At 46.2% G+C, this 10,603-nt stretch overlaps 1 pseudogene; it reads left to right on the plus strand.

Moving 5' to 3' along the window:
- Positions 1 to 1,130: 1,130 nt before the first annotated feature.
- Positions 1,131 to 1,247, plus strand: LOC136656381 (5S ribosomal RNA; annotated as a pseudogene).
- Positions 1,248 to 10,603: the final 9,356 nt, after the last annotated feature.

Raw genomic sequence — 10,603 nt, forward strand, 5'->3', positions numbered from 1 at the left:
TCACCTTGCTGCAAGTCAGCACCTCAAAGGGCCTGAGTATGGAGCATGGGAATTGCACCCAGTTAGTGGCATCAGAGTTTTTGAGCCCCATCTTGTCCTTTCCCCACTCCTGCTGATGCAGCCACGCTCTTCAGCTGGTGCAAGTCTAAGGAAAGAACGGCGGCAGAGGAGCTTCAGAAAGAGGGGACAGGAATCTGGCATGCACTGTTCTGCCAGAGCCACCTCTCCTGCAGCATCCTGGCCCCCGTCCCTCCCCCTCCCTGCCCCATTTGGTCCCCTCCCACCCCTGCTGCTCTCTTACTTGCTCTGGAATCTGCAGACAGGTCTGGAGACGGACGGAGAGCTCTGCAGCCTCTCGCAACAGAGCTCCCAAAATGGCTGTTGGTGGAGTATTCTGCTTTGTATTTTTCCTCTATTGTTTGGATTCCTCAGCCTTTTAATAAACTTTTTCTTGCTTTACTGTCTCGCCTCAGTTCAGTCAGGAGAGAGTGGGCTGCCCCACCCATCTTCCCTACTGAAGTTTTAACCCTGCCCTGGATTTTGGGCATCTCTTATTCTAGGAAGGTTTTCCCAAGGTGGCCTCCTTCTGCCTAGTTTTGGGTGGTGGCAGCCAGCTACCTTCTCTGAGCTCATTCCCAGTTTCTCCAGTAAAATAAGATGAAACAGAGAGCAGGGAATGGGGTACCAGTGGCTATCCACCAGCATTAAAGTCTGCCCTCCATCCCCGCTGATGTGATGGCTCAGCAGTGGAATACACCACCCTAAGTTGAACTGGAGCAGGTTCCTTTTCTTCTTTTTGCCCTTCTGACTTTTACATTTTTCTCTTTGGGAAACTGTTTATCTCCAAAGGCATGAAGAGTGTGGTTTGGCAAGTGGCTGAAATTAAAAGCAAGCATTCTTATTCTTATTCTTATTCTTATTCTTATTCTTATTCTTATTCTTATTCTTATTCTTATTCTTATTCTTATTCTTCTCTCTCTCTCTCTCTCTCTCTCTCTCTCTCTCTCTCTCTCAGAAACTATGGGACAGTGATAGTGGATGAAGAAAGAAGGGCAGCACTCTTTTCATGATCTTGTGTGGCAGCAAAACCACCATCAAAGTTCCAAGACCAACTTTTTTTGAAGTTCCTGTGCAGCAACTGTTACCCTGCACATGCCTGATCTCGTCTGATCTCGGAAGCTAAGCAGGGTCAGGCCTGGTTAGTACTTGGATGGGAGACCTCCTGGGAATACCAGGTGATGTAGGCTTATACCATAGTCTTTCGAGACTGAAGGTTGCCAACCAACCAGCACTCCCTGTTGCAACTCAGGCTGCTATGGAAGGGCCAGGAATTCAGAAAAGAGCCAGGAGAGTAGGGGCTGCTTCTTCACAGGGAAAGCGCTGGCTGCAGTGGGATCCTAGACTTCAGAACAGAGGAAATTCCAGGTGGAGATAAGGGGTATGGAATCAGAATTTGAACCCAGGTGCCTGGAAGTGGAATGGGGGGAGTGAAAAGTGGCTGCCCACCAGGGGAAGTGGCTGGTGATGCAAAGAAGAGCGCTTGAGCACTCATGTATGTGTCAATGTAGGATAGGAGCACTGACCCCAAATATATAAATACCACTTTAGCTACCTACCTGGTATCTATCCTTTTATTGGGTGACCGGAAATGTGTCCCACCGAAATGTGTTCCAGTTATTGGCATCCCTGGACACTGATTGTGTCCTGCACATTTGTGTCCCAATAGATGTATATTAGATTTACTTTTTTATTTTTAAATTGCAAAGGTAGGGTTAGGGCTGGGATAAGGGGCTTAGCGTATATAACGTGGGGTTTGTTGCGCAATTATAATGGGTTTGCTGCCCATTTTAGGGGGACACAAATTACCAGGACAAACAAAATGGACATGAACGTTCAGGGATGCCAACGACTGGGGCGCATTTGATTAGGACACAATTGTCCAGGAAGAAATACCAAAGTACCCCTTTTATAGCTGTATACTTTGTTCCAGAACCCCACAGTCCAAATGAATACAACAAGCTCCGCTCTTTTAGAACATTCTAGTCCCTGAAAATGGATGCGATGACCCTGCAATTTTCCTTTCTTTTCTGACTTTGATCTGGGAACTACCAGACCTGCCTCTTAACTTTTTCCCATTTGTTTCACGGACCTGCTTGGGAAGCAAAAACAGCACCAAAATGCAGATCTCCCACAAGGTCACATCATCTTTTCTTAATCCAAGTCAAGTTCATGACTGCAGGCTTTTGTTTAATCTTGCTGTGCTTTGACCTCAGGATTAGAAAGGTTTCTTGCTCAGTTATAATGGGATAAGTACAACCGTGGAGCCAGCAGAAAAGGCAAGCACTCATCTCTGAGGTCAAAGGCTGGCCTGGTGTTTTGCTAAGATCAACAGTTCACACCGACCAAGAGATGGAAAACCCCTGCTAGCTCATCTCCTCCTCCTCAAGCCAAAACAGGTCCAAGCACAGCATGCTGCGACACTCACGTCGATGGTATGTATGCCTGGTGCTGGACACTCCTTGCAAGGAGTCAGCCAGCAGTCTCTAAGCCAAGGCTGACATTTTGCTGAGGTCACCAAAGGCCTTTTGACTCAGCGGAGCAGATGGGGAGGCCGCCACGGATGAGCTCTGCCTCTCAGTGGGTGCTGACCTCGTCAGTAGCAATTACCAATGGGAGTTTTGAAGATCACTGATGTAGTCTGAAAAGTGGAGACCACCAATAAGAAAAAAAGAAGTCTAATCACATGAAGTCAGAAGTCATGGCTACGGAGCAAGGGAAAATATGACACAAGCAGAACATTCTGATTACACCAGGGCCCGTGTGGTTTTCCCCTTCTTGTCTCAAAGAATCTTTTAATTAAGGGTGGGTTCCAATGAACAATTTGCTTACCCTGCACTGATTTCTTTTTGTCAAACCTACTTTGACACACACACACACACACACACAGAGAGAGAGAGAGAGAGAGAGAGAGAGAGAGAGAGAGAGAGAGAGATTCCATCAAAGTATCCATTTTAAAGTCCAAAACAGGCTTAGATAATCTGTTAGGGCTCTTACCAATAAGAAGATAATAAGCGAGAAGTTAATAGAAAGAAAAGTATTGCAGAGAAATTGTGGCTGGCCAATTGTCTCCCAAATAAAAAAAAAACACCACCAAACTGACAGCAATACAATAATAATAAAATAATATTACACGTATTTCTATACCGCCTTTCTAGGTCCTCAGATTTCTCCTCGAACTTCATTCAAGGCGGTTTACATGGGCAGGCGATTTAAATCCCCGCAGGGATTTTTACAATTAGAAAGGTTCTATCTTTCAAGAAACCACAACAATCAGATGTTTCGTTCTTGATCTGGCCGCACATTCTGGCCTCCATCCTCCCATGCTCGGAGCAGATGGAATAACTCGGCTCAGCTTGTCAGCTGCTTCAAGGTCGCACGGTGCCAGTGGCTTCGAACTGGCAACCTTCGGATGTTATCTTCAGGCAATGGAGGCTCAACCCTCTAGACCAGACCTCCTGCCCTCGAAGCAAATCCCTCGAAGCAAATCCCACTATGTGCAATTGGATTTACCACCAGGGAAGTGTGTTTTAGACTGCAGTCCTACATATCTAAGCACAGGCAGACTACAATCTTTGAACCTTCCATAACGCCTGGCAGTAAAAGCCTTAGATGCCACATATTGAAATGAGACCTCCCAAATCAGTGACTCAGCGGCTAAGATGTTTGGGAGGTTTCTGAACATTCCAGCAGATCAGAAGTATTTTTTTAATTTAAAAAAGAAACTGTCAACTCATTAGGCCTAAGATCTTATCATGCTGTTCAAGAGAAGAGAAGAGGCAGCACTACTTAGGATTTCAAGCCATCAGCAGATAGACTGATTCTGTTTCTTAATAATGTGCATGACTGTCAATGAATGAGATATGGCCGCAGGAAGGGTTGGGGGTTTGCATTCATAACCAATGAAAAATGGCAATGAATGGGGCTCATTTGTTACCATATGAAAGAAGTGCAGGCCAGGGACAGGCACCTCTTAGGCTGCATTTGTTACTGTTTTGTTTTCGTTTTTCAGCACAGCCAGAACAGGTCAGATGGAGGTTACAAGGAGATGGGAGAGAGAGCCGGAAAAGAGATCGGCATTTAACTGTCAAGCCTTCAACTCAAACACAATTTAGCAAACGTGTCCAGCACGGGGACAAACTCTCTTTCCACAGAGAACCCTGAGGCCATGACTCCCCCCCCTTTTCTGTGCCAGTTCTTTCAGTGCAGAAAGAGACTAACTGTTTGCTGGTTTCTCTGCATTGCTCTGTCCTTTGCAAAAACAGCTCCCAATCACGACTAGTTCCTTGAAGCATTTTCAGTCAATTGTATAGTGTCTCTCTACCTTTCTCATTCCTGAGGTAGTAGAGAGAGATATCATTAGTTAAATGTGAGTCTGTCTGAGTGCCTGACATATCCTTGATACATGAAAATTTTATCCTGCACAAATGGCATGCATGTCACATCACTGTTCTAACTGGGTACAGGAACGTAAAAGTCATTTTAATGGAGGAGACTCAAGTTCACCGAGGAAAACAGAAGTGTTTCAAATCAACCGTAACACTGACTTAGCTTAAGGGCCAAACTAGACTGGGTATCTGCATGTTTCCTGCAGAGAGACATCTGACAACTTTTGATCAGGTGTGTGATGCAGAGAAAAGGCTAATCTCCTCTACATGCAGGTCACCATCTGCCTGCCCCTCGCTTCCTGTCAGGCCAGACCCAGTCCAGAAAGTCAGCAAGGTGAGCACCCAGCTTGGAGCTGGCAGCAGCTGGCCAGCTCTGGTTGACGCTATCCCTTCAGATTCCTTTCTCCAACATCACATGATGTCATGATGCCAAAGAGACCATCTCCAGGATTGCTTTCAATGGTCTCCTGGAGATCCATGCTGATCCCTGGAGACTCTATGCCAATCCTGGAGGGTTGGCAACCTTAGTGGCAGCTAGTGCTGCCAGGTTGTTGTGTCGCTAACACACTCACTTTCCTGGCTAAGGTCTGCCCAAAGCCAGAACATGCAAGTAGTCCAGCAGCAATGGCTGAGACAACCTCAAGGCATTGGCACCAGTGGGGCAGAATGAGGGGCGGGCAGATGTGACATGTGCATAGGATGCCCCCTCCAGTCCATGGCCTCATGGGTGAGAGAACATGGTCACCAATGGAATCATCAAGCAACAAAAAAGCATTTGTGAACCAGACTAGCATTCTGGATCACAACAGGGCCACCTTATGAACACTATTATTTTTATTTCCACCATTACCCCAACACAAATAGATGAATCAATGTGCTCTTTGTGTTTTGCTGCTTTTCATCAATTAATTAAAAAGATAGGACAATGTCAAGACAATGGTAAGATGGTAAAATAAGTTGTGTTGGTTTCCAAAAGGAAGACCAGTGCTGGAGGAGGGTCACTGTGATTTTCAAGGCATCACTGCAGGCCCATGTTCAGCAGGACACAGAGAAAGTTCGGGAAAAAGGGCTCCTCAGGCAGATGTGCGGGTAGGAGAGGGGAACTGCGGATTGCTTTCACCCACCCTTCCCTTGGTTTTCCAACAGACAGGAAAGAGTGAAGCTCCTCTTTTGGCTGCCGTTGAAACCGTTCTGCATTTATGAACTGAAACTTTTGGCCAGTTTTGCACAAGTGCTTAAGCAACAGCTGTATGCCCCAGCTGGGAGCTTTCACTTTCTATTTATAAAATCAGTGAAATCAGGAACATATGGGGCTGTAACACACCATGCAGTTTTAATAATGCAAATCTACTCCACAGCATATTAAGGCAGCTGGAGTTCCATTCTCTGCAGAGTCTGGGGATACTGATCAAAGCTAGACATCTAGCTCAGTGATGGCACTTAGTTGAGATATGAACAGACCAGGCCAGTGATTCCTAGACAGCCAGGCATTACATTTTGCTGCTGTAAAAGAGGAGATACAATCCTCTGTTGCACCTGAAACCAGTTTTCTTTTCCTGTATAAGAGTAAGAACTGCCTACCCATGGAACAGTCAGTTCTTCCTGTGTTTCCACATCAGTCACTCTGCTCCCCTCACTTGGAGGACTCATGCAGAACCACAACTACACTCATGTCTGAGTGCATGTGCAGGAGGAGTGTGATTGCTGCTGTTTACTCATGTCCCTTCCCACTCCTTACACTCTCCAGTGATTTTCAACCACAGTACATCGGTGTATCATGAATGGTTTGCAGGTGTGCAGCAGAAATTTGGGGGAGAGTCATTTATTAGTAGGGCCATTGGGGGGATGTGAGCCCCCCACCAGCAGTGAGGTGTGCCCTGACCATTTTTTCAATTGTCAAAAAAATGGATGGTGTGCCCTGACAATTTTAGCACTTTGTCAGTGTGCTGGGAGATGAAAAAGGTTGACAATCACGGCCTTCAACATCGCTTCTTAAGGAGCCTTTGTACAAACAAACAAGTTATAAAGAGGTTCTGAGCCTGCTGAAAGCAGGATTTGCATATGCCAATTTTAGGCACACTCTTTTAGAAATGATGGTGAATACATGCAGGGAGAGGGCCAGTGGACAATAATTCCACTACTTCCATGTGTGGTCAGACCTGCACATGTATAAGAAAAACAATAAGAAAAGCACATCAGCACCAACGTTGAATAGCTGAGCTCTGGCCCTTTTGCACTAGAGAGGAGGTTTCAGGTTTTTAACTGACGTTAATTATTTTACTGGCACCAATGGTTGGATCGTGGCATGACTTCAGTATTACATTGGGTAGATATGTCCATTTGTGAGAACAAGGAGTCCTATTCTCAACTTCTAAAAACATTCTCAAGTTGAAACTTTCCAGACAAAATGTCACAAGACAGCTTTATGTAGCACCCTCGGCTTCTGGGTTACCATTTGAGAGGGCACATTAATTTAGTGGCAGACCTCCCTATTCACTTGCACCCTGATGACAGCTTAACCTGTGGCAGGAAAACAAGATCTGCGAGTTTTCTTAGCAATGTGGGTCAAAAACGCTCTCCTGACAGTGGTAATGGTTTCTGCATTGACCTGCTGAATCTGGAATCCTTGTGCAAGAGAATTCCGTGGCATTTTCTAGTATTCACAGGTGGTTGGCAACCTTCAGTCTCAAAAGACTATGGTATAAGCCTACAGCACCTGGTATTCCCAAGTGGTCTCCCATCCAAGTACTAACCAGGCCTGACCCTGCTTAGCTTCCAAGATCAAACAAGATCAGGGATGTGCAAGGTAACAGTTGCTATTAGTATTCACATAAGAAACCGATAAGGTTCGTTGGAAAGTGTGTGAGAGTTGGTGTGGTGGGCAAGCTGCTCTGAAGGATTTGTCCTCCAACTTTAATCTTCTCACTAGGAAGCCATGAAAAACTTCCAAAGACTTGCATTGGTTTAAAAAGCAACATTCTTGTAGGATGCATTGCAAATTGTAATTGCTGTGTGTCTCCAGTGGCCTAGCTAGAGGGGGTGCAAAACACTAAGTGTTTCATCGCATCATTTAAGTAGCCCCTCCCCCTTAGAGTCATTCTGGGTGGTGGGAGCAAAACAGAGGCATATGCTTGGCTCCTAAGGGGATGGGGATGGGTCACTTGCAAGCTTATGGGAAGCAAGACACAGTGGGGGGGGGGTCAGAAAAGGACAAGAAGACAGGACAAATGAATCGGGGACGGGACGTGCAGTGGGTGGGAAGGCAGGTAAGGCAGAGCCTCCCCATTGAGGTCCTTCTAAAAGCGTCACCACCGTGTGAGGTATGCAAAAGCAGACAACCCACTCACAAAGCGCTCAGGTTGTGTGTGCTTGCACACCTCACATGGCAGTGACACTTTTCAAAGGACTCCAGTGGGGAGGCTCTGCCTCACCTGCCTCCCCACCCACCACATGCCCCTGAAGTGAATGGAGGTGGGAGAAGAGAGGCTTAGGCAGGATCGGCCAAGGGGAAAAGTGAGGAACCACAAAAAGGTGAGGAGAGACAGGCTTTGAGAAGGAGGCTGAGAGCAAGACACTGAAGATTTAGGTTGTGTGGCCCATCACCACTGAAAGAATTCTGGGTCCTGAAGGAAAGCCCCATCTCCCCTCAAACACAGCATACAGTGGAATGTTAAAGAAACCCAAACTGATTCTGCTGTAATACAGGGTGACCCCCCAAAAAACAGAACCCATAAAAATTTTATTAAATCCTACAAAGGTCCAGTAAATTTCAAGAGACTTTTCCTTGGCTGACCAAGACATATTGGGGAAGATTATTGTTCCAATATTTCATGCACAAAGTCGACTTGTACACCCTGAAATAAAAAAGAAGAAAAATTAAAATTAACAGTTTTATTCAAAGATTTGTGGGTTCTGTTTTTTTTTGGGGGGGGGGTCACCCTGTACATCTTTTAATTGTTATGGTGCCAGGCTGTTCACTTTTTTCTTCTCCTAAGTGTTTCCTTTTAGGTTCTGCTTCATTAAAATATTTCTATTCATGACACAGTTTTGAAACATGGCACCAGTTTTTATCCTGACATTATAGTACAGGGGTGTGTATGAGAACACAAACACCCTTTCTTCTTCCTTTCAAGAAGATTCCTCGGAAAGAGAATTACCGCCGTGGTGAATCTCAGTGAAAGGGCTGTGAAATGAGGGCTTCTAAAGGGGAACCCAGTTGCTCTCTCTTGCCTGTGGTGCTCTTCCTTGTAGGACAAGAAAGATGATAAGTGCTGCCTTCTTTAATGATGCTCAGGACAAGGCAGTTGAACAAGACCACCTAACTCGAAGACTCGAGTTAAAGGAAATTCCTGGACAGTGATGCACGAGAACAGAATATTCCTGAGACAAGAGTGCCCTCTAATGGAAACAGAAAACCTGCTCCTGCCGCAGATACATTGCAATACTGAAGCCCCCTTTTCACTTGTTGACATCGACCTGTTCAACTTGACAACATCAGCTACAGTAGCAGTTTTTCAACTGTGTCCAGTGACATTCAGCGTTTTTCTTCTCATGGCGTTTTTCTTCCTTTGTTTGTTGCCCCTTGTGATGTCATTCTGGCTTCAGGAAGACTCTTCCAGGTTCTGTGTCTGTTTCTAGAGCAGCCATTTTCAACCACTGTGCCGTGGCACACTGGTGTGCCACAAATGGTCTGCAGGTGTGCCTTAGGAGTTTGGGGGAGGGTCATTTATTAGTTGGGTCATTGGGGGATGTGAGCCGCCACTAACAGCATGGTGTGTCTTGTCAATTGTCAGAAGACTGATGTTGTGCCTTGGCAATTTTAGTACCTTGTCATTGTGCCATGAGATGAAAAAGAATGAAAATCACTGTTCTAGAGCAACTGTCTGTCCTAACAAATTGTCAGTTCCTCTGATGACATAGCCAAGACAGACAATTCATTACTACAGACACTTGCCCTGGAAACAGAGCTGCACAACCAAGAAGAATTTTTCAGTGGTTTTCAACTGCTGTGCTCCAAACTCCCACAGCAAACCTGTGGATCTTTCCTGGCACAGCAATATGCAGTGGTACATCACTTTCAATTGTATCCAGTCATGCAGCCACATACCCACTTTTTGCTGCTGTCCCTCTCCCCAATTAAAAACAGGCAGAGACCAGGAAGCAGGAGAAATTGGGGACTGACTAGAGGGAAAAAAGAGGTGGCAAGCAATGTGGCTGCCTGTGCCAAATCAAACCAGTTGGGTTCCTGGCAGGAGCAACATAAGAACATAAGAACAGCCCCACTGGATCAGGCCACAGGCCCATCTAGTCCAGCTTCCTGGATCTCACAGCGGCCCACCAAATGCCCCAGGGAGCACACCAGATAACAAGAGACCTGCAAGGCTTCCTGGGAATTGTAGTTAAGAACATAAGAACAGCCCCACTGGATCAGGCCATAGACCCATCTAGTCCAGCTTCCTGTATCTCACAGCGGCCCACCAAATGCCCCAGGGAGCACACCAGATGACAATAGACCTGCAAGGCATTCTGGGAATTGTAGTTTAAGAACATAAGAACAGCCCCACTGGATCAGGCCATAGGCCCATCTAGTCCAGCTTCCTGTATCTCACAGCGGCCCACCAAATGCCCCAGGGAGCACACCAGATAACAAGAGACCTGCAAGGCCTCCTGGGAATTGTAGTTTAAGAACATAAGAACGGCCCCACTGGATCAGGCCATAGACCCATCTAGTCCAGCTTCCTGTATCTCACAGCGGCCCACCAAATGCCCCAGGGAGCACACCAGATAACAAGAGACCTGCATCCTGGTGCCCTCCCTTGCACCTGGCCTTCTGACATAACCCATTTCTAAAATCAGGAGGTTGCACATACACATCATGGTTTGTAACCCGTAATGGATTTTTCCTCCAGAAACTTGTCCAATCCCCTTTTAAAGGCATCCAGACCAGATGCCGTCACCACATCCTGCGGCAAGGAGTTCCACAGACCGACCACACACTGAGTAAAGAAATATTTTCTTTTGTCTGTTCTAACCCGCCCAACACTCAATTTTAGCAGATGTCCCCTGGTTCTGGTGTTATGTGAGAGTGTAAAGAGCATCTCCCTATCCACTCTGTCCATCCCCTGCATAATAAAGGGGACACAGTGCCAGTTCTCTAC

Source organism: Tiliqua scincoides, chromosome 6, assembly GCF_035046505.1.
Source record: "Tiliqua scincoides isolate rTilSci1 chromosome 6, rTilSci1.hap2, whole genome shotgun sequence".
NCBI classification, from domain to species: domain Eukaryota; kingdom Metazoa; phylum Chordata; class Lepidosauria; order Squamata; family Scincidae; genus Tiliqua; species Tiliqua scincoides.